Consider the following 27,605-nt stretch of genomic DNA (forward strand, 5'->3'; position numbering starts at 1 on the left):
GTGGCTATAGAGGAGAATGGTAGACTGCATGACAAGGCTGGAAAGAGCCCTGAGGTTCCTCCCAGCCCATGAGTGACACAGCAGAGCATCTAACATTCCATGACCCAGACTCCAAGACAGACACAGACGTCAGCAGACAGAGAGAACTAGTGTCCTGGTATAGTCTGAGAGTCTGAAGATTCTGAGACTTCTGATAGATTCTCAAGATTCCCACTCCTGTGTCTGCTCTGTATGCTTCTTCTCCTTGAGTATGGGTAGCACATGTGAATATGACAAGACTTTACAACTATGATTAGGTGATCTTATATGGCAAGGGTTAGGAGAGTTTGAGGATGTAATTAAGGTGCCTGATCAGCTGACTTGGAGTTAATCAAGCGGGAGATTATCTTGGGTGGGCTGACCTAACTAGGTGAGCCCTTTAAAGGCCCTTCCTTATAGGGAGAGATTGGAAATGAAAGAGAGTCTTCTCTTGGCCTTCAGCAAGCAAAGAGCCATGTAGTGAGGAGGGCCTTTTGAGAGGGCCACATGGCAAGCACCTAAGGGACCACTCTCTAGAAGCTGAGAGCCCTTGGCTCTTGGCTGACAGCTAGCAAGAAAATGAGGACCTCAGTCATACAACAGCCAACAGCGTGTGTGAGCTTAGAAGTAGATGCTTCCCCAGAACCTCCAGGTGAGAACACAACCTGGCCAACCTTTTGATTTCAGCCGTGTAAGATGCCGAGCAGCAGGCCCAGGTAAACTGTGCCCAGACATCCGACCCATAGAAATTTTGAGAGAACATGCGACTGTTATCTTATACCATTAGGTCTATGGTCATTTGTTATGCAGCAATAGAAAACTAATTCACGCAGCCAGGAATGAGAGGATGCAGGATTGGACCTGAGGCGAAGGACTGGATGGGTAAAGGGTAACAAGTCTGTGGATGCCAGCATGGATGGGGACACTGAAGGCTCAGCAAGACAAGCACTTTCTCAAGAGACAGCAACAAAAAGCTGAACACATTTGGCTGAGGCACAGAAATCTCGCACTTATTTGCAAAGGCACTTGCACCTCTCCCCAAGCCAAGTTTAGCAGCAGTGTTAGAGGCAAAAAAAAGCTCTGAAGGGAGGTGTTGCAAGTCCTATATTTGACTGAGTTAAAACCTGAAAGGTATAAGAAAAATGCCAAAAGTGTCTGAGTTTATTTCTAAATGGCTGGATTAAGATTTCTGGCTCAGGGGGTGCCTGGGTGGCTCAGTCGGTTAAGCGTCTGCCTTCGACTCAGGTCATGATCCCAGGATCCTGGGATTGAGTTGCACCTGGAGCTCTCTGCTCAGCAGGGAGTCTGCTCCCTCTGCCTCTGCCTGCTGCTCTGCCTGCTTGTTCTCTCTCTCCCTCTCTATCTTTCTCTCTGTATTAAATAAATAACTAAATCTTTAAAAAAAGAAAAAAGATTTCTGGCTCATGCTAGAAATTTTTGAGTATGGGGGGAGGGAGAAGTTTCATTTTACACAGTCTAGTTTGTGGCATGTGATGCCCACTTCCACCACCACCATCTTCTAGCCGAGTTTTGCATCAATAAGCAAGGCCATCCTAGGGAAACACAGAGGCAAGGGTAAAAATAATCTCTTCTCTCCAATACCTTCTCTCCAACCTAAGGAAACCAGTTTAAGATGAACATCAAGGCCTTAAAAAGTTGTCTGAGACTTCCATGGTAAAATGGTAGCAAAAAGCAAGAACGCAGACCCCTGCCCACACTTCAAACCTAACAAAATGAACACCAGATACATGTTAAAAACCAGCAGCACTCAAAGGAGAGAACATAGCTTCGAGGCAGCATTTGACATAGGAACTAGACAAAGAGAAATAGAAGATTCCAGGAATGGAGGTATGTCTCCTCCCCCTGCATGCTCCCCCCACCCCCATCCAGAGCCCACCCACACTCCTCAAGCAATCCATAGGACAAAAGGCGAGGTCACCAAGTCCTGCGAAAAGTTCACCAATTTCTTCAATGAGGAAATAACTAAATGGAGAGGGAAAATAGCCGCCAGGAAAATACCCAGGAGACCCCTTAACAAGAGAATCTTCTTCACTATACGCTCACCATTTTATTCTTTCTAGCCAAAGGAAAGCAAGCAAATGAGGATTCTACCCAAAATGCATAAATAACATCAAAAAAAGCTGTAAGAAAGATAAACCAATAGAAAAATGGGTAAAATTCACAAATGTCTCAAGAGAGAAAACAAAAATTATAAATATGTAAAAAGATGCTCAAACTCATTAGCAATCAGCAAAATGCATTAACATCACAATGATATCTTATTTTATAGCCAATAAATTGGTAAACATTAAAAGGCATGGCAAGGGGCGCATGGGTGGTTCAGTTGGCTAAGCGGCCGACTCTTGGTTTCGGCTCAGGTCATGATCTCGGGGTCCTGGGATCAAGCCCCAAGTGCGGCTCCCTGCTCAGCAGGGAGTCTTCTTCTCCCTCTGCCCCTCCCCCCTGCTTGTGCGCTCTCTCTCTCTCTCAAATAAATAAATAAAATCTTTTAAAATAAATAAATGAATTTAATGCATGGCAACAACAAGCATGGATAAAGATGTGAAGGAATGAAGGGGTGCCTGGGTGGTTCAGTTGATTAGGCATCCAACTTTGGCTCAGGTCCTGAAAATGAGCCCTGCCAGGCTCCCTGCTCCAGAGGGAGTCTGCTTCTCCCTCTCTCTCCCACTCTTTCTGCCCCTCCCTCAGCTCCTGATGGAGTGCACACGTTGTGTGCAAAATGGGTAAAAGGACTCAAAAGGTACAAACTTCCAGTTATAAAATAAATAAGTACTGGGAATATAACATATAGCATGGTGAGTATAGTTAGATTAAAAGGAAAAAAAGGGCCTTGCAGGAGGTCCTAGCTCTGATGTATTCCACACTTCCCTTCGTTGCTCATGCCCAGTAAATGCAGGGGAACACCAAGTGTCTATGGTAAACAAAGACATGTTATGGAGTCTCTGGAAAACCCTAATAAAAGAATCACAGCAAAGACCCCTAGGGTCCTCCACTGCTGATAAACTACTCACCTTTTAAGAAACCACTCCTAGCTTGCTACTGGGCCCAGCTGAGACTAAATGCTTCTGCAAGATTCCAGCTGCCCTTCACGAACCAGGTGCTATTTGATCCACTGTTTCAGTGATCTACCGCTGTGTAACAAATCACCCTGAAACACAGTGTCTTCAAGCAACAAGCCAGATAACAGAGTGCTCTAGGCAACGATCAGAAAGGAAAAATACACTCAAATGCTGACTTTTAAATACCCTCATGATTTTTAAATTATATTCATAGATTTTAATAATTTAACCAATGAGTGCCTTCTGCCTCACTGTGCAAATAATTTCCAGATTCTTATGGACTTACTTATGTATATGAACTGTAGGAATGGGGAACGACAGGAACTATAGTAATAAACTGTAATAAGAACTAAAGTCTTTACTATATAAATCCTCACTTGCCCAGAATTATGATACCCAAGAAAATTTTGGAACATGGTTATACTGTAATCATAATGTAAATGCAAGGCCGTGTTACTGCTTATTCTCAAGTGAATCCTTATTAGGAAATCGACCTGACAAACCCTGGCTGCAGAGAAAGATGGCAAATACATCTAGCCTCTCCAGCAGTACTCTCTCAGCTGCATCTTCCCCCAGATAATCACAGAGATGGATCTCCTGAGAGTGCATTTTAAAGAAAAGGAGATAAATGGAATTACAATAACCAGACCTGAACAAATGACAGATCTCCTGGCTCCCACAGATGAGCTATATACCATCCTATATATACATCAATATCTGGAGGCACATTCATGCTACATCTGTACAGCCAGACATTGCCAGACAACAAAATAAACCAATTTATACAGCTTCTGAGCCCCCAACTACTACCACCAAAAAGAAAGAAGAAAGAAAGAAAGAAAGAAAGAAAGAAAGAAAGAAAGAAAGAAAGAAAGAAAGAAAGAAAGGAAGAAAAAGTCAGTCTTTGGTGAGATTTCCATTTAAGATTTAGAATACTTAGCCAGTTTTCAAAAATGTCCCCAAACACAGCAGCCCCCTAAATTTCCAGGGTAAAAAGTAAACAGTTCAGGGACGCCTGGGTGGTACAGCGGTTAAGCGTCTGCCTTCGGCTCAGGGCGTGATCCCGGTGTTGTGGGATCGAGCCCCGCATCAGGCTCCTCTGCTATGAGCCTGCTTCTTCCTCTCCCACTCCCACTGCTTGTGTTCCCTCTCTCACTGGCTGTCTCTATCTCTGTCAAATAAATAAATAAAATCTTTAAAAAAAAAAAAAAGTAAAGAGTTCACTGACATTTCTCTCATCCCATAAAATCAGCAGAAATTTTTATTAGTCTGTAGGTAAATCTTATCCAGCTCTAGACTACGTCCAACAGAAGTTACATACCCATTTAAACTATTTCTACTTCAAGCTGATGAAAACAAGGTCAAGGTTTCAGTCCCCTGGTGGATCAGGCAGTCTCTCTGTTCTCTGAGCAGTGTTGGACCCTCCAGGGAGCATCCTACAAGTACTATCAGAACTTATCTCATTGCCTTGCTTGCTTGGCTCCTCGCATGGCTCCTTCAAGGACCAGACACACAGCAATTCAGAGCCTATTCTTCACTACTTGACCCACAATTTACCCTCCTATTCTTATTACTAATTGTTAAACTACTGATTTCTTTCTTGGCTCAGGTGTGTGTTTCTGAAATGTTTTGTCTCCCAGCTCTCTCCCAGAAATAAGGAATGGTCCTCTCCCCTTCAAAATCTCAGATCCTGCACCCTTTTCCTGCTTAGCATCATGATAACAGCATTTTCCACACTGTAATGTATTTGTGGGGCTCCCCTTCTACATCATAAGACCCTGGGCACCACACTCTGTTCACTTTGGTGAACTCAGTGCTAGCATAGGGCCTGATATATGACAGTTTCTCAGTCAAGGTTTTTTGAATGGATAACCTGACTTCTTTTTTTTTTTAATTTAATTAATTTATTTATTTATTTATTTGACAGAGAGACAGCCAGTGAGAGAGGGAACACAAGCAGGGGGAGTGGGAGAGGAAGAAGCAGGCTCCAGCGGAGAAGCCTGATGCGGGCCTCGATCCCATAATGCCGGGATCACGCCCTGAGCCGAAGGCAGATGCTTAACGACAGAGCCACCCAGGCGCCCCCTGACTTCTTGACTATAGCCCTGGATTGCACTTTTGAATTTAGCTTCCAACCACACTTTCTTCCCCAAGGTCAGAACCTTTTACTAAAATGCTGGCCTAGACTTCCCTTAGCTGCCCACCCCAGCTGCAGAGCCTTCGGATCAAGATAGCGTGACATTCTGCTGCTCCCTCTAGCTACAGCCAGCCTTGTGCTACCCAGAAATCCTTCCTTTTATCCCAAGAGAATTAAATGCATCGTTGGACACAAAAGGACTGGGGAGAAGAACACAGATGAACCAGTGAAAATCTATCTGAGCTCTTTGAAATACAGTTCTAAGAGGGGCCACCTGATCTGCCAAAGACCACATACACAGTTGAGCACCTACCAAGTGACGGGAACTAGGCAATGCTTTAACACACATCCCATTTAACCCTGTTCTATGGGTTCTGTGAAGAAGAATTATCTCCATTCTACAAATAAGAAAAGTAAGATTTGACCAATTAACCAATTAACCAAATTTAATTAACCAATTTAACCAATTAACCAAAGATGACATAGCTCAGTAAATAGCAGAGCTGGGATTCAAACCCATGTCTGTCCACCCATGTCTGTTTCCACTATACCGCTAAGCCATAATTCAGAGGTCATAAAAACTGGGCTTTACCATGTATACCTAATACTCTTGAAACAATGAAAAACATATCTTCAAAACAGAAGACACTAAGACTAAGAAAAGAGTAAGACTTGGTAAATAAGGGGGAAAATCCTTTGGTCAAAGGAATTTGATGACAGTTAAGATAGGCGTAGCAATGCAAAACACTCTAACTCTTGATGAATTAGATTAATGATGGTACAACATGTTAATGAATCATGGTAAGATTTAAAATAATTAGGAAAATCAGACTGGCCTTCATAAATAAGAACCCCTGATTCTTTTTAAAACCTACTACTATATGAACAAAAGAACACTACGTAAGAACTAAGTTAATTATAAAATTGTAATCGCTTTTCCCACCCTGCTTTTTCAAGCACACAAACTGTCTCATTAGTCGGGAGTATTAAATAACCCAGGCCAGAAGTGACCAGCACGCAAATAACCGTGCAACACAGAATGTTCTCCTACAATCAGATGACTGAGCAAGATTAATCAGAGAAAGCATTTTCACTTTCAGATAATCTTCAAATACTTACCTAAAGTATTTAACTATTTCCTTGATCAAGTGACAGATAGCAGTACAAAGTTTACATGAGAGGGGAAAAAATGATGTTTTAGAAAGACCCAGAGTTTTAATATATAAATCCGGGCTCCCTAATGTAGTCTCAAGTCACCTCGGATTTGCCTCCTCTCCCCAATATCACTTCCCCCACTATCTGACTGCCTTGATTTATTACCAGCATTTTTTTTAAAAAAAAGCCCACAAATCCACTTACTCAAGCATTCCAGTCGCACTGACCTTCCTTTGGTCCCTCAAATGTGCCGGCTCTTCTACTCCATCTGCCTCAGTTTCCCCAACAGATTCCTCACTAGGCTGCCTCCTCATTCTCCGGGTCGCAGCCTAAGAGTGTTACCTTCTTGGCAAGGCCTTTCCTGTACCACTGAACGTGAAGCCATCTCCTGCACTATCCTGTCTTGCCCTACCCATCTCCCTTCCAAGCACCGGCCACTCTTCAGAAAGATACGTTCCTGTGTGAGATTACTTAAGACTCTCCTACACTAACGCCATGAGGATAGGAACCTTGCTATGTTGTTCACCACTGTTTATCCAAGATCTGCATAGTGTCCAGCAGCAGCTTCTAGTAGGAACGAGAAAATATTTGCCAAGAAGCGGATATCCACGTGTCAAATTAAGGGGAATCATTTGGGATAGAGATTTCAATGTAGGAGTCATTGGCTTACTGATGGTATCTGGAGCCATGAGGCTTACATTACAGAATGTTCCTGAAATGTGTGTAAAATATTTGTCTTCATAAATTGCCTATTTTAAGGGCAGCTGGAGAACTTGGTATTTTCAAGGACGTTGTGAATCATTTTGTAAAGAAAATTACACTACATTTTATCTTTTCAGTAAATCTCTTGGTCCGTGTTGGAATTACTTCACGCCAAGTGCAGTTGTATCAGGTGAATAAAGTTATACCTAAACCCCCCAAAAATATTTGCTAAGTTAATCAAAATACATAATATCCCTATGTCTCCCATCAAGTGAGTCCTCTATGACAAAAACACTATCCCCAAATACACCTTTTCTCCATTACATAGTGACTGGCTCTAAACAAGTGATCCCTTCCAGTCCTGCACCAATTAAGGTGGTTTTATTTATTTATTTATTTTTTTTTTTTTTAAAGATTTATTTATTTATTTGACAGAGATAGAGACAGCCAGCGAGAGAGGGAACACAAGCAGGGGGAGTGGGAGAGGAAGAAGCAGGCTCATAGCGGAGGAGCCTGATGTGGGGCTCGATCCCATAACGCCGGGATCACGCCCTGAGCCGAAGGCAGACGCTTAACGACTGTGCTACCCAGGCGCCCCAAGGTGGTTTTATTTAAATCAAATATTTTCAGAAGTCTTACTTCATATTTCCACCCATATAAATTACCATTTGCTAAAACCTTAATAATTCTGATAATAACTGACTTGAATCCATATGTGACTTTTTAAAGCAGTACTTTACATATTCTGAAGCTATGGCTTGATGTGTTTTTAAGATTTTATCTGTTAGAGAGAAAGCGCGTGCGCACAAGTGGGGGGAGAGGCAGGCAGCCTGACATGGGACTCCATCCCAGGACCCTGGGATCATGACCTGAGCCGAAGGCAGACGCTTAACTAGCTGAGCCACCCAGGCACCCGACTGACATGTTTTTAAAATTATTTTTGCAGGATATCAGAAAACGTAATGCCCATACATGTTCGATTCATTCTTTTTCAAAGCCACCTTCTTCAAAGGAAACTATTTATTGTTTAGGTTGTACAACCATGTCTGCCATTTTAGAACCATCTGATTCTGTCACAAGAGGATTTCATTGAACTGCTACCCTTCATCCTCTCTAATCAATCCACCACCAACTCCTGAGGTTTTGCTTCCTAAATATCTCTTGAATCCATTCACTCTTCTCCGTCTCTACCATTTCCACCATGGCACCTCCTCTTCTGGCTGGGGAGTACTGCAGGTGCTCCCTGCTGGCCTACCTACCTCCACACTGGCCCCTCAATCCACTTCCCATAGCCAGGAGGTTCTCGCCAGGCTCTGCTCTTTCTGGCCCTACCGTACCATGCCAGTCTGCTTCTTACACCCACTCTCCCTACTGTCCAAGCACGGTGGCTTCAGACTCACCCAGACACTGCCTGCTCCCTCCCACATAGGCCCTTCACCTATGCTGTTCCCTCGACCAGTACATTCTTCTTCACCTCTTTGTCTAACTCCTCCTGTCCTCCAGATTTCAGTTCAAACTTCACTACCTCAGGGAAGGTTCCCTGGTCAACGAACTCGGTCAAATCCCTGTGATGCCTACCTGAGGAGGACCACGAACCTCTACTCCAGAGCCCTCTTTACAGTTGTACGAGTCAGTTCCTGTCTCTACCTTTAACAAGGCTGTAAGCCCATGAGACAGGGCTTGCATTTGTTTACTCTCCTTCCCCCAGCAATTAGCCCCTAGTTAAAATATTTTTGTGTGATCTATTACTCCCATTTTAAAAAAAGGAAACAGAGGCTCAAAGAGGTTACATATTTTGTCCAGTGCTATACTGTTCCTAACTGATAAACCTAAAATTTCAAACCCAGGTTCACCTAAAAGGCAAAATGGCATGAACAATATGATTACATCTTGTTAGGAAAACAGACACAAGTGGTCCAGAAGTGGAAGATAATATGCAAATACAAGAAAAATTATGTTAAGGTGGTAAGACTGTAAGGCGCTTTTTGTTGTCAGCTGTTGGGTATTTGTGGGTTTTTTTTTTTTTTTTACTTTTTTTGAAATAAAAAAAATATATATCATTCTAAGAGTTTAATGGCCTTTCAGAGCCACTTTCTTCCACCTGTGAGCCAAGCCATCCACTTAGCAACCACTCCTGCTACATATCAGGTGCTCCCCCACTCTGCTTAAGCCTAGCATGGACCACTGCTGGATCCCAGGCCTTCTAGACCCCTTTCAGTGGGTCTCAGGACAGAGATGACTGACTGTGGGGCAGGCCATATATCCTTTTATGGCCCTATCACTGGATTCTCCACTGTACTGATATTCGACTTTATTAACAGGTTAGCTATAGCCAAAGGAAATTATAATGTGGAAGACAAATGTTTTTAACCATATGGTAAATAAGACTGCCATTAAAATCTAAAGGTAAAGCATAAAAGTTAAAACTCTTCACAGTGCTGTCCCATTGGTCACATCCTAGTTTCTAATCTTGCTCCCTTGTCTTCAACAAACCTCCCAGACTGGGACTCTCCAACTCCTTTTGGATGACCTCACCCTCTCCCCATTAAGAACTGATCTTGTTCTCACCATCTTTTTAAGACCATACTCTAGCAGTTGTATTTATATGGGGTCCTCCCTGCTCTGTTCCCTCTTATCCTTCCACAAAATGCCCATTCCAGAATGTCCCATTCCACCAACTCCTGAAAAAGCATGACTCCTCCCAGGCTCCCCCCAAGACACAGAACGAGGAGTTTCAATAATCACAATGCCCCCACCCACCCAACCCCATTAAGAACAGTGATGTTGTGCAAATAGCTAAACAATAAGAGAAAATGCACCCCCCCCCAAATCGGTCTTGTTCTAGGAGACATCCTCCAGTTCTCTGTCCACCCCAGCTCTGAGTAAACTGTAAGATAATCACTCAACAGAATATTTCCCTAAATCTGAGTTATTCAAACTAGAATATCATCACTGGGGACTACTTTACAGCCATTCAGGGTAGGTTTTGGCAGCTCATGCCTGGCTTTGGGGAGTCTTCCCACCACTGTGAGAGGCAGCTGTGCCTTCTCATACTTCCTGATCATCCCGTGGTTAATTACTGGCTCAAAAACATAAATATTTACCTCTCAATGACAAATACTAAGTGTCAGAGTAAATATACCCCAAATCTAGACAAAAGATGTCTATTGGTTTTCCCATGCATATAATCTGTTCCTCTCTGTGTCCACAATAAAGACAGCAACTTGAGTTATTGTAAAGAATTCTCCCTGTCATCCTCTTACTTTCATCCTATTCCCTGGGGCTTACAAATGAATAAGAAACAAAAGCCATTAAAAAGCCATCTACCTCTTGTTGGCACTCTTTAGCTTAACAAATCTCCAGATGAAACCATGAAATTAAAATGCTTTAATTTAATTTATGGATCAAGTTTTTGAGACAGGTACTCCAGCAATCTGTCAGTTTACATTTCAACTGAATATATAGAATCTTAGGTTGGCATCGATTATCTTCCACTAGTAGTTTAAAGATGACATTCCACTTCCTTCTTTAATCTATTAATGCTGATTAGAAATCACTCTCAGTCTAATTGTCTTTAATACGTACTCTGTTTCTTCTCTCTGGAAGCCTTTAAGATTTTTCTCTGTCCTTGATGTACAGGTGCTCCACAATGCTTCCAGATAGAAATTTGTCTTTATTTATCTTGATCAAGACTGATAGTCTCCTTTAATCTGAAAATTCATTCTTTTTTCAATTCTAAAAATTATTAGCAACTTCTTTTCACATTTTGCCTCTTTCTCATTTTCTCTATTCTGTTCTTCTTGATCTTATTAGATATATATAGGAAATTTTCAGTCTAATTTCTCTCAGATTTCCTCTCTGTATGCTATATTGAGTGATTTTCTCAAATCTATCTTCCAAATTACTGTTATATTCAACTATGTCTAACCTACTATTTAACCTATTAAGTTTTCATTCCAATGTGTCATATTTCCAAAAGTTCTACTTAGTTCTTTTTCTAATCTCCCAGCTCATTTTTCATATTCTCTTGTTCTTCTATCAGCTTTGTTCCTTGTTTCTTCTGCTTAAAAATGTTAAATATATTAAGTATAAAGTCTATTTTAGATAATTCTATTAACTCCAATTCTTGTAGCATTAATTCTCTTATTAGTTGTATCTGCTGGCTCCCCTCATGGGTGATTCCTTTCCTTGTGGGATTTGCCATTTCTTTTATCTTCAACAGGGTTGTTTCTGTGGGAGTCCCATGTATGATTTCTGGTCATCTCTAGAAAACAATTTCCCATTTGTCTCTGCTGAAATTCAGTTTTTAAATCAGTGTATATGTTAATTTTTCAACTTGGCACCCACAAGAATGATAAATCAGGATGCTACTCCCAGCTTTCCTGGGCTGGTGAGCCCCATTTGTCTAGTCCCCATTCAATGGGTTGGGCACAGTTCTGGCTCCATGCAGTGGTCTCAGTTCCAGTTCCCTATCTTGTACAGTCCTGAGACCTCATCTCCTGACTCTGTATGAGTGTTAAAACTCCAGACCCTTGCCCAAAATGACTTAATCTGGATCTACCACTCCCATGTTCTTCAGCTTCACTATGTACCCCCTTGCCACTCTAGCTTTGCATTTCCTCTACATTTCTTGCCCTGAAGATTTCCATTTTTTTAAGACTAGCTCCATTTTTTAACTTAAATTATTTTAATTTATATTATATTTCCATTTTTCAGAGTGAAATGCTTTTTCCTCACCTTCAGCATACTGTATTAGCCAAAAATTTTTCCATAATCTCTGTTTATGTGGAAAGACAGTGTGAGGATTAACCATTCTCAAAAAATAAACGTTCCCTACAGTTGGAATTAAATTTTGTGGAGAAAGAAAGAGGAAGGACCTATCCCTGAGTGAGTAGGTCCCAAAGCTCAGGTTGAATACTTTATATCTCAAACCTATGTAACCCTGAACATAAATGAAATACTTTGTCCTTCATCACAGTCCAGCATAACCAGGGGCTGTCAACCTAGACCCTCCTAGTTGTCAAAGTAGTAAATATCCCAATGACTGCAACATATCCAGGACTATTAAAATTGCTTTCAAAATGCAGGAAAAAGGGGGGGCAGCACCTGGGAGGCTCAGTCAATTGAGCATCCAACTCTTGATCTCGGCTCAGGTCTTGATCTCATGGTCATGAGTTCAAGCCCCATGTTGGACTCCATGCTGGGTGTGGAGCCTACGGAAGGAAGGAAGGAAGGAAGGAAGGAAGGAAGGAAGGAAGGAAGGAAGGAAGGAAGGAAAAGAAAGGAAAAGAAAAGAAAAGAAAAGAAAAGAGAAGAGAAGAAGAAAGGAAAGGAAAGGAAAGGAAAGGAAAGGAAAGGAAAGGAAAGGAAAGGAAAAGGAAAGGAAAAGGAAAGGAAAAGGAAAGGAAAAGGAAAGGAAAAGGAAAGGAAAAGGAAAGGAAAAGGAAAGGAAAAGGAAAGGAAAAGGAAAGGAAAAGGAAAGGAAAAGGAAAGGAAAAGGAAAGGAAAAGGAAAGGAAAGGAAAGGAAAGGAAAGGAAAGGAAATAAATGCTGGGGATTTTTACTATCCTTTGTCATGAAGAATTTAGTCATAAAAACAGAAGCCACACTAGATTTTTGAGTAAGAAAAAGTATAATAAAGGGAAATAGAGGTTTTTACTACTGTTGGAAAGCTGGGGATCAAAAATCAAGAATGTCAAGTCTGGACATCTCCAAGTGCAGGGAGTTCAGACACCTGCAGCAACAAAAGAGGCAAACTTCAGAAAGTTGCTGTTGCTGCTGAGAGTAATCACCAATAATCCCAGGACAATATTCAACCACCATGAGCAAAACTCACACCTGCCAACTGCTAATGACTGTATGCCTGCTACAAAATAATGGCTTCTTTCCTTCCACCTTCTAATTCTCAGTTGAGATGGGCTATAAGCACCTAAGGAAGCTACAGCAACCGATTGACCATGTTGAGACAAACAAAAGAGAGAAGAATAGTTTGGGATGGAGATGGTACAAAATGTGTAAGAGAAGGGGCTGCAATACTAACTATAGCAATAGTGACACTAGCCTTCACACTAGAAAACATCATATGGAAACTCAATGCATGAAACAAAAAGCACAAGTCAACTGTTTTTTCGCAGATCTTTTCATGTGCATATAATGTGGTATCAAGGAACTACGATACAGACAAACCTAGAAAAGAAAGATGAAAAAGGAAAATACTTTGACAACAACAATGATAACTAACATCTACTGGAGACTCATTCTGTACCAGACTGCGTGCTTAGTGCTTTACAAATAATAGGAGTTAATTTGGGTCAAGAGTATGAATGCTAAGAAAACATTTAAATGGATAACATTACTCAATGCCCAGTTTTTTTTTTCACATAACAAAAATTAACCATAATTTATTGACAGTGACCAATACCTAGGCTATATTCAAATTCCTCTGAAAATCTAAAAATGTATTTTTTTATTATTAAAAACCAGGATTTGAAAAGATTCTATTCATTTCATTAGGCAGTTATGTCCCTTAAGTCTTTTCAGTCTTTCTTTCTTTGTTTCTCCCCATGCCATTGACTTTTTGAGGAAATGAGATCAGTTTGTAAAATATCCCACTCTCTGGATTTGAATAATGGATTCCACAGAGTCATTTTTTTCCCTGTTTCTTTCTTTTTTAATTTAAATTCAAGTTAGTTAACATACAGTATAGTATAGGTTTCAGGAGAATTTAATGATTCATCACTTACATATAATACCCATTGCTCATCACAAGTGCCCTCCTTAATACCCATCACCCATTTACCCCAAGCCCCCTCAGTATCCCTCAGTTTGTTCTCTATAGTTAAGAATCTCTCATGGTGGGGCGCCTGGGTGGCACAGCGGTTAAGCGTCTGCCTTCAGCTCAGGGCGTGATCCCGGCGTTCTGGGATCGAGCCCCACATCAGGCTCCTCTGCTGGGAGCCTGCTTCTTCCTCTCCCACTCCCCTTGCTTGTGTTCCCTCTCTCGCTGACTGTCTCTAGCTCTGTCAAATAAATAAATAAAATCTCTAAAAAAAAAAAAAGAATCTCTCATGGTTTGCCTCCCTGTTTTTCTTTAAGATCTTATTTATCTATTTATTTTGAGAGAGACAGAGACAGAGAGAGAGAAGTGCACATGTGTGCATGCAGACGGAGGAGCAGAGGTGGAGGGAGAGGAAGGGGGAAAGAATCCCAAGCAGGTTCCATGTTGAGCATGGAGCCAGACTCAGGGCTTGACCTCTGACCCTGAGATTATGATCTGAGCTTAAACCAAGAGTTGGAGGCTTAACTGACTGAGCCATGAAGGCACCCCTGCCTCCCTCTCTGTTTTTATCTCATTTTATTTTTCCTTCCCTTCCACTAGGTTCATCTGTTTTGTTTCTTAAATTCCACATATGTGTGAAATCATATGATATTTGTCTTTCTCTGACTTATTTTGCTTAGCATAATACACTGTAGTTCCATCCATATTGTCGCATATGGCAAGATTTCATTCTTTTTGATGGCTGAGTAACATCCCATTGTATATATAAACACATCGTTATCCATTCATCAATCGATGAACATTTGGGCTCGTTCCATAATTTGGCTATTATTGATAGTGCTACCATAAAAATTGGGGTGCAGGTGCCCCTTTGAATCAGCATTTTTGTATCCTTTGGATAAATACCTAGTAGTGCAATTGCTAGGTCATAGGGCAGTTCTATTTTTAACTTTTTGAGAAACCTCCATACTGTTTTCCAGAGTGGCTGCACCAATTTGCATTCCCACCAACAGTGCAAGAGGGTTCCCCTTTCTCCACATTCTTGCCAACATCTGTTGTTTCCTGAGTTGTTAATCTTAGCCATTCTGACAGGTGTGAGGTGATATCTCATTGTGGTTTGTGGTTTTGATTTGTATTTCCCTGATGATGAGTGATGTTGAACATTTTTTCATGTGTCTGTTAGCCATTTGTGTGTCTTCTTTGAAGAAATGTCTGTTCATGTCTTCTGCCCATTTCTTAACTGTATTATTTATTTTTTGGGTGTTGATTTTGATGAGTTCTTTAAAGATTCTGGATACTAGCCCTTTATCTGATACTCCAGTTCCAAATATCTTCTCCCATTCCGTCAGTTACCTTTTAGTTTTGTTGACTGTTACCTTCATTATGCAGCTTTTTATCTTGATGAGGTCCCCATAGTTCATTTTTGCTTTTGTTTCCCTTGCCTCCAGAGACGTGTTAGTAAGAAGTCGCTGCAGCCAAGGTCAAAGAGGTTGCTGCCTGTGTTCTCCTCTAGGATTTTGATGGTTTCCTGTCTTACGTTTATGTCTTTCATCCATTTTGAATTTATTTTCGTGTATGGCACAAAAAGGTGGTCCAATTCATTCTTCTGCATGTTGCTGTCCAATTTTCCCAACACCATTTGTTGAAGAGAATGTCTTTTTCCATTGGCTATCTTTCCCTGCTTTGTCAAAGATTAGTTGACCACAGAGTTGAGGGCCCGTTTCTGGATTCTCTGTTCTGTTCTATTGATCTTTGTTTCTGTTTTTGTGCCAGTACCATACTGTCTTGATGATACAGCTTTGCAATACTGCTTGAAGTCTGGGATTGTGATGCCTCCTGGTTTGCTTTTCTTTTTCAACATCACTTAGGCTATTTAGGATCTTTTCTGGTTCCATACAAATTTTAGGATTGCTTATTCTAGTTCTGTGAAAAATGCTGGTGTTATTTTGAATGTAATCCCCACAGTTCTTACTTGTCAAAGCATTATTTTAATTCTCTTTTAGGCTGTGCCTGAGGGGTTTAGAATCAGAAGCTATTCATGTCTACTAAGAACAAATTTAGGCCATGGTTTATCCCACACATTGTTGTCACAATTTGTTAGGTGGAGATGGAAACCCACAAGCCTATCACTTAGAAACTACGAAAGAAAGAAAGAAAGAAAGAAAGAAAGAAAGAAAGAAAGAAAGAAAGGAAGGAAGGAAGGAAGGAAGGAAGGAAGGAAGAAAGAAAGAAAGAAAGAAAGAAAGAAAGAAAGAAAGAAAGAAAGAAAGAAAGAAAGAAGGAAAGAAAGAGAAAGAAAGAAAGAAAGAAAGAAAGAGAAAGAAAAAGAAAGAAAGAAAGAAAGAAAGAAAGAAAGAAAGAGAAAGAAAGAAAGAGAAAGAAAGACAGACATTCATTTCTGGAGGGAAAAAAAAGAAAGAAACTACAAATCAGCAGAGAATAGCACTCTACAAGGACAGGAGGATCACAACAATTTGACAGTTCTGCAAAGACACAGTCCAGCACACTTTGGATAAGTGCTTCAGAGCTAAAGTCTTCTTAAAAATCTCCCTCTAAATGCCCTAACCCTTAGTTTCTTTTAGGTGGTGGAGCAGTCCCAAAATAACCATCTTCCAAGGTGAAATTTATAGTATAAACAGTCATGAAAAACAAGAATGGCATATAATTATAAGAATAGCTGAGGACAACAAGAAGGACTTTGTTGAGCTTTGTTCATGGCAGGAGAAACAGTAATGGGACCTCTTGGGGACAGAGAGTATACGTTCATTCATTCCATAGATATGAGAATAGATATTAAGTAACAGGCATTACAATAGATGATGAAAATGCAGTGATAATGAGACACTGTCTCTGTTCACAAGGGGCTTACACTCTAGTATGGTAGGAAGGCATAAGATGTGACAAAGGTAAATTGAATTATTTGTCTACTGTTTTCTTTCTATAAAATAAAAATGGGCTTTGTTCTGCATAGGGCCTGTCATGTCTAATAGCTCTTCTGAGATAAATTCTCCAGCATGACATTGCAGATGGTGCAATCACAGTTAGTCTTGTTTTGCATCACAGAACCTGTTCAACAATGTCCGGTAGTTCAGTCAGGGCATTTAACACCAAAGTAGCTCATCTGTAAACTATCTGCAAAAACCGAAGCTAAAAAGATGCATACAGAAAGACAAGAGGAAGGATTAGTAAATCATAGCTTCAAGGAAACTGAAACAAATAAGCCAAAGCAATGAGTAAATATACATCTAGCACAGAAAGAAAGGAAGCCAGATCAGTAAGAGAAGAAGATCCAGGAAGATACAACTAAGAACTTTAACTTCTGGTCAAGATGAAGTAACAGGACCAGATTTACCCTCCCATCTGAAAAAACCAAAACCCAGACAAATAATATTAAACAATGGTTTTCAAGATACTGGACATCAGGCAATGAGGGATACTGACCCCTAAAAGATGGGAAACAAGGTGAGCCCAACAACTGCTCCAGCTTCATGCCTCAAGAGCATTTCTAGAAACTCAGGGATGGGAAACCCAAGTGAAGCCTGGAGGACTCCATGAGGTGATGAGACAGAGCTGGGAGCAGAGGCAGGCCAAGTCAGCAAGACCTCACAAAAGATAGTACCAGAGAAAGAGAGCTAAACAGATTGATAATTCTGGACATCTAAAGAGAGTTCTCCTCAAATATTTAGCTGAGTACTGATCAGAGCATGTGTGTGAGGAAACTACTTAACCTGAAAAAAGACACACTAGAAAAGAGGTAATTGTTAGGGTACTCCAAAGAAACAGAACCAATAGGACATGAATATATAAAGTGAGAGATTTATTTTAAGGAATTGACTCATGCAGCTGTAGAAGCTTGGTAAATCTAAAATCTTCAGGGTAGGCCAGCAAGCTGGAGAACTAGGGAAGAGTTGCAGTTTGAGTCCCAAGGAAATCTTCTGGCAGAATCCTTGTTCCAGAAGTCAGTCTTTGTTTTATCAAGGCCTTCAACTGACTAGGTGAGGCTCATCCACATTATGGAGGATAATTTGCTTTACTGAAAGTCTACTAATTGAAATGTTAATCTCATTTAAAATCCAACTTCACGGAAACATTCATAATAATCTTTGACCAAACATCTGAGCACCAAGGCCCAGCCAAGTTGACACATAAAATTAGCCATCACAGTAACAATACCTGGTGCTTACACCTGTCCAGGAATAGTGCCTCTTTCCACCAGCCACACTTAAAAGCAAAAAAAAAAAAAAAAAAAACACTTCATAATTCATAGGGCATCAGGTAGAGCACTCAGAAGGGTCTTGCCTCAGTAGTGGGAAAAGTGTAGCCCTAGACTGAACTCTGCTCTCTTCCTATCTAACAAAAATTAAAAGCAAGACCCACAAGGATCAAAGTATTTCCAAGAAACATAACTGCAGAACAAACAGAAAAACAGAACAAAGTTCAAGAATATTTACAGGAGGGGCGCCTGGGTGGCTCAGTCGGTTAAGTGTCTGCCTTTGGCTCAGGTCATGATCCCAGGGTCCTGGGATTGAGCCCCGCATCGGGCTCCCTGCTCAGCAGGGAGTCTGCTTCTCCCTCTCCCTCTGTCTGCCACTCCCCCTCCTTATGCTCTCTCTCTCTGTCAAATAAATAAATAAAATCTCTTAAAAAAAAAAAAAAGAATATTTACAGGAATCAAAAATATCTCACATCCAAGAAGTTAAAACTCAATGTTTGGGGGGGCGCCTGGGTGGCTCAGTTGTTAAGTATCTGCCTTCGGCTCAGGGCGTGATCCCGGTGTTCTGGGATCGAGCCCCGCATCAGGCTCCTCCTCTGGGAGCCTGCTTCTTCCTCTCCCACTCCCCCTGCTTGTGTTCCCTCTCTTGCTGGCTGTCTCTCCTTGTCAAAAAAATAAATAAAAACTTAAAAAAAAAAAACTCAATGTTTGGCATCCAATCAATAATTACCTGGTATGCAAAATAAAGTAAGAAAATATAGCCATGAGGGGCGCTTGGGTGGCACAGCGGTTAAGCGTCTGCCTGCGGCTCAGGGAGTGATCCCGGCGTTATGGGATCGAGCCCCACATCAGGCTCTTCCACTATGAGCCTGCTTCTTCCTCTCCCACTCCCCCTGCTTGTGTTCCCTCTCTCGCTGGCTGTCTCTATCTCTGTCAAATAAATAAATAAAATCTTTAAAAAAAAAAAAAAGAAAATATAGCCATGAAAAGGAGAAAAAATAATCAAAACTGATATAGAATTGACACATATAATAAAATTAGTAGACAAATACATTTTAAAAGTTCTTATAACTATATACCATATGTTGAAAACTTAAAGATATGGAATATATATTTTTTTGAAGATGCAAATTAAACTCTAGAGATGAAAACTACAATGTCTGAGAAGAAAAATACACTGGATGAGATTAATAGCAGATTATACATTCCAAAAGAAAAAAATAAGTAAACTTGAAGATTAAATTAAAAACATAAGACCCAATTATATGCTGCCTACTAGAAACTCACTTTGAACATAAAGACATAGATAAGTTAAAAGTAAAAGGATGAGACAAAATACACAATGTTAACACTAATCAGAAGAAAGTATCACTGGCTGTATTAACATCAAATGAAGTAGAATTCAGAACAAAAAATACTACCAGGGACAAAGAGTGTCATTTCATAATGATAAATGGTTCAGTCTCTCAAAGGATATAATAATCATAAAAGCTTGGGCACCTAACAAGGTAACACAATTCATGAAACAAAACCAATAGACCTGCAAGGAGAAATAAACAAATCCACAAATATAGTCAAAGATTCCAATATCCCTCTCTCAATAATTGATAAAGAAAGTAGACAGAAAAATCAATAACAATATGGAAGACTTAACATTATCGTTGTGGTTGAATTGTATCCACCAAAAAGATATGTTCAGGCCATAACCCATGGTACCTGTGAATGTGATCTTATTTGGAAATAAGGTCTTTACAGATGTAAACAAGTTAAGATAAGGTTGGACTGGATTTGGGGGGTGGGGACTGATGGATCTTAATCCAATGATTGGTGTCCTTGTAAGAGCAGGGAAATTTGGACACAAACAGGGAGAACACCATGTGATAATGACAGCAGAGACTGCAGTGATTCAACTTCGAAGCAAGAAACACCGAGCACTGCCAACAGCCACCAGAAGCTAAAAAGAGGCAAGGAAAGATCCTCCCCCAGGAGTCTTCAAAGGGAACACAGCCCTGCTAACATCTTCATTTCTGACTTCTAGCCCCCAGAACTCTAAAGGAATACAATTCTGTTGGTTTAAGCCACTTACTTTGTGGCAGTTTGTTAAAGGTAGCCCTAAGAAACTAAAACAACTGTCAGCCAATGTGTCCTAATTGACATTTATAGAACACCCCACCCAATAGCAGAAAATACTTCAAGTGCAAGGTTTTGAGATATGGTCCGTATTCTGGGTCTTAAAACAAGCCACAGTAAATGTAAAAGTATTCAAGTCATACAAAGTACGTTCTCTGATCACAAAGGAAATAAATTATAAATTAATAAAAGATAACTGGAAAACCCCCAAATATTTGAAAACTAAGTAACATTCTTCAAGTAACTCACAGATCAAAAAGAAAACTGAGAGAAAATCTTTGCAAATCACATGTCTGATAAAGGTCTTGTAACTAGGATATATAAAGAATTCTTGAAACTTAATAATAAGGAAATAATCTAAGAAAATATGGACAAAAGATTTTAATAAGCACTTCACCAAAGAAGATATATTAATGGCAAATAAGGACATGGTATGTTCAACATCATTAGTCATTAAAGAAATGCAAATTAAATGACAATGAAATGCCACTATGCTAGAACAACGAAAAATCAAAAGACTGACCACAGCAAGAGATGGAGAGAATGTAAAGTAACTGGAACTCTTATATACTGCTGGTGAGAATGTGAAATTATACAACTCTGGCAACAGTTTGGCAATTTCCTGAAAAGTTAAATGTACACCTACCACATGATCCAGCCATTCCATTCCTACCTATTTATCCAAGAGAAATAAAAGCCTGTGTTCATATATACAAAGTGTTCATAAAACCGTTATTAGTCATGGCCAAAATCTGAAACCCACATGTACATCAACAGGTGAATAAACAAAATGTAAAACAACCATGCAGTGGAATGCCACTCAGCAATAAAAAAGAATGAACTACTGATACACAAAATAATATGGATGAATCTCCAAAACAAGTATCCTGAGTGATAGTAGTCAGTCATAAAAAAAAGGACATACTATGATTCCATTTATATAAAAGTCTACGAAACACAAACGAATCTACAGTGACAGAGAACACATGGGGACGAGGGTAGGGGGAGGCAGAGAAGAAGTCATACTTCAATAAAGCTGTTAAAAAAACAAACAAACAAAAAGACACACCAAGAAAAACAGAGCAAGTCAGGAAGTCACAGTCTCAATTTACAGAGTCAAAAATTGATGTGATGGTTAATAGAAGACCCTAGAAATGCTGCTGCTTAGGACCTGCCCACAGACAAAAGCTTCCACGAAATCCACTTCCCTGTTCTTATGATCTCCTTTTCTTCCTCTGCTACATGTAAGCTTCTCCATAATCTGGAGTTAACCTGACTGACTCTGTTTCTTAAAACCGAGAACCAAACTAAAAAGCTCTTTAATGCAGAACTAGAAAGTAAAGGCAGGTGGGCAGATTATAAGAAGTACGATTTAACTGGTTGATTTAAAGGAATTCAAGTTTTTAAACTAAATGAATTCCTGTCTCAGAAGCCAAGAACTTATAAATAGGAATGAAGAAAGTACTACTGTGTGGTAGTCAATAAATGTTGAAATATTGTAACTCTGAAAAATCAGTGTGAACTAGAAAAGGATCAAAAGATAAAAGATAGGAAACTGAGATATTAATTTCCCAAATTTGAAAAGAATAGTTCTACAACTTTCAAATCATGAGTCTGACATCAATTTCAGGAAGAATTCTGGAAGATACAAAGTAAAGCAGCATTGTGAATGCATTCAAAAGAGGCGTCACTAAAAGCCAACTTAGCAAGTCATAAATCGTTTACTTAATGACAGAATTTACATTCTGGAAGATTGGCAATGTGTCTTTCTCTTCCTGTAAGTGTTGTTTTTTCTCCAGAATTCTATCCTTACCACTGAGAGGAGTTGCTAATTTGGTAAGATGTAAGCATGGAGCTTCTAAGAAGAAATATGTGGAGACTCTTCCAGGTAGGGAAGAAAACACAAAGAAAAAAAGAGCTAACAATGAACACAGAGCTCAAATGATAGATGAACACCTGGATCTCCAGCTCTACCTAGAGGAAGACCTACCTCTGACCTTTTAGTTGTTAATCAATATCTCCCCTCCCCTTAATTACTTACCTAATATGTTTGTTTATGTATTTATTCATTTTCGTAAGTTATCTTTTTGCACTTCATTTTATCAGACTTGATTAGGAGCACTATGAATTCATTTTGGCCACGGACTTTTTCAAGATTTTATTTATTTATTTGATAGAGAGAGAGAGCAAGTGAGCATAAGCAGGGGGAGCTAGAGAAGCGGACTCCCTGCTGAGCAGAGACCGCCCCCCCCCCATGTGGGGCTCAATCCCAGGACACTGGGATCATGATCTGAGCCAAAGGCAGATGCTTAACGGACGGAGCCACCCAGGTGCCCCTGGCCATTGACTTTTATTTTTTTTTATTTTATTTTTTTCAAGATTTTATTTATTTACTGAACAGAGAGAGACACAGCAAAAGCGGGAACACCAGCAGGGGGACCAGGAGAGGGAAAAGCAGGCTTCCCACTGAGCAGGGATCCCCATGCAGGGCTTGATCCCTGGACCCTGGGATCATGACCTGAGCCAAAGGCAGACACTAAATGACTGAGCCACCCAGGTGCCCCAGCCACTGGCTTTTACTACATTGTAGGGGCACCTGGATGCCTCACTCAGTTAAGCATCTGCCTTTGGCTCAGATCATGATCCCAGGGTCCTGGGATCAAGTCCCACATCCGGCTCTCTGCTCAGCAGGGAGTCTACTTCTCCCTCTGCCTGCCACTCCCCCTGCTTGTATTAGTTCTCTCCCTCTCCCTCTCTCTCTCTGTCTCTCTCTGTCTCTCTGATAAATAAAAGAGACTATGGACTCTGGGAAACAAACTGAGGGTTTCAGAGGGGAGGGGAAGGGGGTGGAGGATTGGGATAGGCCAGTGATGGGTATTAAGGAGGGCACATATTGCATGGAGCACTGGGTGTTATATGCAAACAATGAATCATGGAACACTACATCAAAAACTAATGATGTACTGTATGGTGAATAACGTAACATAATAAAAAAATTTTTTTTAATGAATAAAAATCTTTAAAAAAATTTTCTTCTTTTCCCTCTGCCCCTCCCCCTTGCTCACTCTCTCAAAAAATAATAATAACAAAATAAAGTAAAACTACATTGTAAAGTTGCATTTCATCAGAAACAGGGTGGCCAGGATGGTGAAGATCCTCAAAACTAAGCTAGATAAGAAACTGAGGATGTTTACCCTGTGGAAAAGAAAACACAATTGCTGTCTTCAAATAGTTGAGAGGATCTCAGGTATAAAAGTGAATAGATTTGTTCTGGAATGCCAAAGAGTAAAATTTAAAAGAAGGCAGATTTTAGCTCACTTGTGCTGATTTTTTGCTTGATTCATTTTCTACTCATCTGTGAAGAGCCCTGAAGAGGATATACATTACTCCAATCCTTTTCAACAGTGAGATTCTCTGATATGAATGCACTTTTATTATATATCCCTCTGATTACTTCTAAAGGTAAGATTAGCCCTAGGCAAAATTCAGATATTTCCTAAGTGTTTCCTTGGTGCCAGGAACCATGGGTCTGTACACATTATTTCCTGTATCACTCCATCCCTAGTAATATGGCATCTCTGCAAGACTAAAACCATTTCAATGCTACCACTCCTTCATACAACCCATAAAAATACACTACTTTTCTTCTTGTTAAAAATAAAACAAGTTCAGGAAATAAAATGTAGCTCCTGTTTAATCTGCATACCAAATTTGGAGAAAGACTCAAATACTCTTCAATTAGTCCATAATCCAATTTTCCCCAATGTGCAGCTGGGCATTTTAGAATCCACATCAGATATTGTTAACTGCCCATTCAATAGCTATTCTCCCTTCTTTCTTGCTAGGAAAACCCTGGTGTGATTAGATCAGCAATGTCCTCAGCCTCAGTGGGTGAATCATACATTCATTCCATAAATATTTATTAAGTACATACCCCCTATGTGCCAAGAACTCAAGACTCTAAGGATGTGAGTGAAAAAGCAATATCCTGTCCTTTTAAGTAGCTATTCTAGTAGATAAAGATTAGAAACGATAAATATAATACCTAAGTAAATTACATGGTTTATTAGAAGATCAATGGCATTATGAGGAAAAAGTAGAGCTCAGTAAAGGGAATGGAAGTGCACGGGTAGAGGTGAGAGGCAGGTTTCAGTATTAAATAGGGTGATCAGGGCAGGCCCCATTGAGAAGGCGAGATTTGAGTAAAGACTTGAAAGAGGTGCAGGAGTGAGCCATGCTGATGTCAAAGGGAAAAGCATTCTGGACACAGGGCTCACTAGAGCAAAGGCCCTAAGGTAGGGGTACACCTGGCATGTCAGAGGTAGAGCAAGAAGGCCAGTCTGGCTGGATGGAGTGCAGAGTAAGCAGTTGATGACAAGGTCAGAGATGTCACAAGAGTCCAGATGAGGCAAGACCCTGTAGGCATCGTGAAGTCTTTGGTTTTTACTCTTAATGAAATGGGGACACTTCAGTGGCCTTTGAACAGAAGAGTGACACTCCTGAATCTAAAGCCCAAGCTGATGACTCCTTCCACTTCGCATTTATCCAGCTGTTCCCCTAGACCCACCATCCAAAAGATCAAAGAAGTCATTTAGGTTCACCAATCTGCAATAAAACACCAACCAGGAACACTGTTCCGTTTAAATGTGTAAGTGTGGTAGAGTGGGTTTTCTTCCTCCCTGCTTCCCATTTATACACATTAATACATTTAATCATCACAACAACCCTGCAGATTAGGTATTATTATAATTCCTGTTTTATAGATGAGGAAACTGAGACAGAGAATTTAAGTCGGACAACTATTGACCGTAGAGCCAGAACTGAAATCCTGGCTGACTGGTTCCAGAGACTGGGCGCTGAATCATTACACTAAGTGACTTACACTTGGATAGATACCTGCCAAGAAGATCCAGAGGCACTTTTCTGACCCAACTTCTCTCCATTCCAAATAACAATCACCCAGACCAGAGATGGAGCAGACGAACGCAAGTCCCTGGACAAGCACTGTCCCATGCAGGAAGGCAGTGCAAGAGGGGGCAGGATTCCAGAAGAAAGAGGGTCCAAAAGAAGGAGAGGAAAATTTTCCCTAATTATCATCATAGACGTCCTACATGGCATCACCCTGAGTGTCTAGAACAAAGAACTTACTCTCTCGGACTCAAAGTATAGTTTTTTACCTTTTCATTAACAATTTTATATGATTAAGTGGCATATAATATTGTTAATAATAGTTGGGAAGACATCCCTCCTACAAAAAGGCAGAGTCCTGGAGTTACATAAGGAACATGGTCGTGCAAGAAACTCAGTAGATTGGGACATTTTTCCTGAAGACCCCCTGATGCCAGGCTTCTCATAACAATTAGTAACAGGGAGCGTTTTAAGTTGCAATGTAAATGTCTCACATAGTTATTTTACCTTCAAACGGATATTTTTCCCAAGAGGAAAAAAATAAACCTGAATCAAAAGAGTTTTTTTCTTCTTTTCCTGCCAAGGTCATTCCCTCAAATGAAAAGGAAAACTTTGTCCAGCCAAGAGGACAAAAATTAACTTAAAAAAAAAAAAAGGAGGTCACCTGAAAAGCCCTACTCCTTGGGTAAATTAGGTCAGATATCTTGATTCTGTGCCTAACACACAGAATATAGTCTCTTAAAAGATTTAATAACTCTTTCACATGAGGCTCAGTGATATTGCCCTCATAGCCAATAAGTCCTTCAGAGAAAGTCAATAACTCTAAGGTTTTCTTGCAAAAATAACTCTGCTCTTTACTGATTCCAAATACTCACGTCTCCCACCTCAGTGGTTCTCAAACTGCTAGACTCACCCCTTTCTATAGCAAATATTTTTCAGTGTCCTTATACAGTCCTAAAATGAAATCCATATAAAATTATAACCTACTTATACATACAACTTTTTAAACAAAACAAAAAAAAATGCCCTGACTATAACACAAAGAAAAAAATAGAATTTATAATAAAATAATATATATGCCAATATGCTCACATACAGCCATACCAGAAAAATAATGAAGCAGTCAATGCATCTACATGGGGAATCTAAGGGAAGCTGACATCTACTAACAAATTGATTAAGGTGTGCTGTATTGATGATGCAAATGCCAAAAGCAGCATAGCCATTGGGCAATGGGGTTTTCCAAAATGGGCAACAACTCTTGGTAAAGTTTGAAACAAATCAAGTATACTCTTCCTTCCATTTATAGTTGTTTTATTTATAGAAAATTCAGCCTATTTTTAAACCATGCAAAAGATATTATAAGTTTATGTAAAATGTTATTAGGTTCTAGACTTATAATTATAAACAAGTTTTCACCTACCCAAGCACAGGTGAGGCAAACAAAAGATACGTAAAACATCAAACAAATCTTCCTTGTGTAGGACTGTCCTACAAATTGCAACTTTCTAATATCCCTAACCTTTGCCCATCATCATCCCCTCAGACAACCAAAATACCCCTCAATTTTCCAAAATGCTCTCTAGGGGACAGTATCATTCCTATTGGTGATAAGGCATACTCTTCATACAGTTACAAAAATAAGTACATTTTGAAAGAAAGCCCACTTTAAAGTTCAATTTCTCAGATTTAGTTTGACATCAGAAGAGTGGAAACATGCCCAACTTTTGGAGTCATACCCGGGTTTAAACCTCAATTTCACTACTAACTACCTGGGTGACCTTGAGCAATCCCTTAACCTCTCTAAATAGCAACGTTTATCCTATAAAAAGGAGAAAATGATGTCTTTACAGAAGGGCCACAAATATAACTCAACCCAACTCAGTAATACCTCGATTGTCCATAAACTAATCTGGCATGTCTCCCAGGTTCCCATTCACTGGTTAATGGGGAAAGAATTAACTCTATGTCCAATGCAGTTTAAATTTAATCCGATCTGATAATTTCAACAATCCCTTTGGGCAGTGTTGAGAATCTCTAGGGGAAAAATATGTTGAGGCTTTCAGCAGGGCCAGTTTCATAGGTCTGAGATATGTGCAGTTGCACATGGTCCTGCTCTTAGAAGGACCCCACACCTGGGTTAATGCTCTGCTGTTGCAGTATTAAATTCTTAATTTTTGAACAAGGGGCTTGTATTTTTATTTTGCACTAGGCCCAGAAAATTATGTAGTCAATGCTGGCCCTTGTCAGCTGCCTCCTTCCCCTGCCTCTCTCCCTAAGATGACATCTGGATATCTGAGAAGGGATATGATGGGTCTTCACGACCCCAAGAGAAGAGTCTCCGAGCCTCCTGGGGGTCATTGGCATGCATCAGGAAGTTACTACTGATCTCAAGACAACAACCCTTATTCATTGGGGGCATCTTGCTTGGTCAGAACCAAGTAACACCTCTGCATGACTCAGCCTCACCCCTACTATGTTGGC

At 40.2% G+C, this 27,605-nt stretch overlaps 1 pseudogene; it reads left to right on the top strand.

Annotated features, from left to right (window-relative positions):
- Positions 1 to 1,697: 1,697 nt before the first annotated feature.
- Positions 1,698 to 27,605, top strand: part of LOC113254326 (E3 ubiquitin-protein ligase RNFT1-like) — a 35,312-nt pseudogene continuing 9,404 nt past the window's right edge.

Source organism: Ursus arctos, unplaced genomic scaffold, assembly GCF_023065955.2.
Source record: "Ursus arctos isolate Adak ecotype North America unplaced genomic scaffold, UrsArc2.0 scaffold_12, whole genome shotgun sequence".
Classification (NCBI taxonomy): domain Eukaryota; kingdom Metazoa; phylum Chordata; class Mammalia; order Carnivora; family Ursidae; genus Ursus; species Ursus arctos.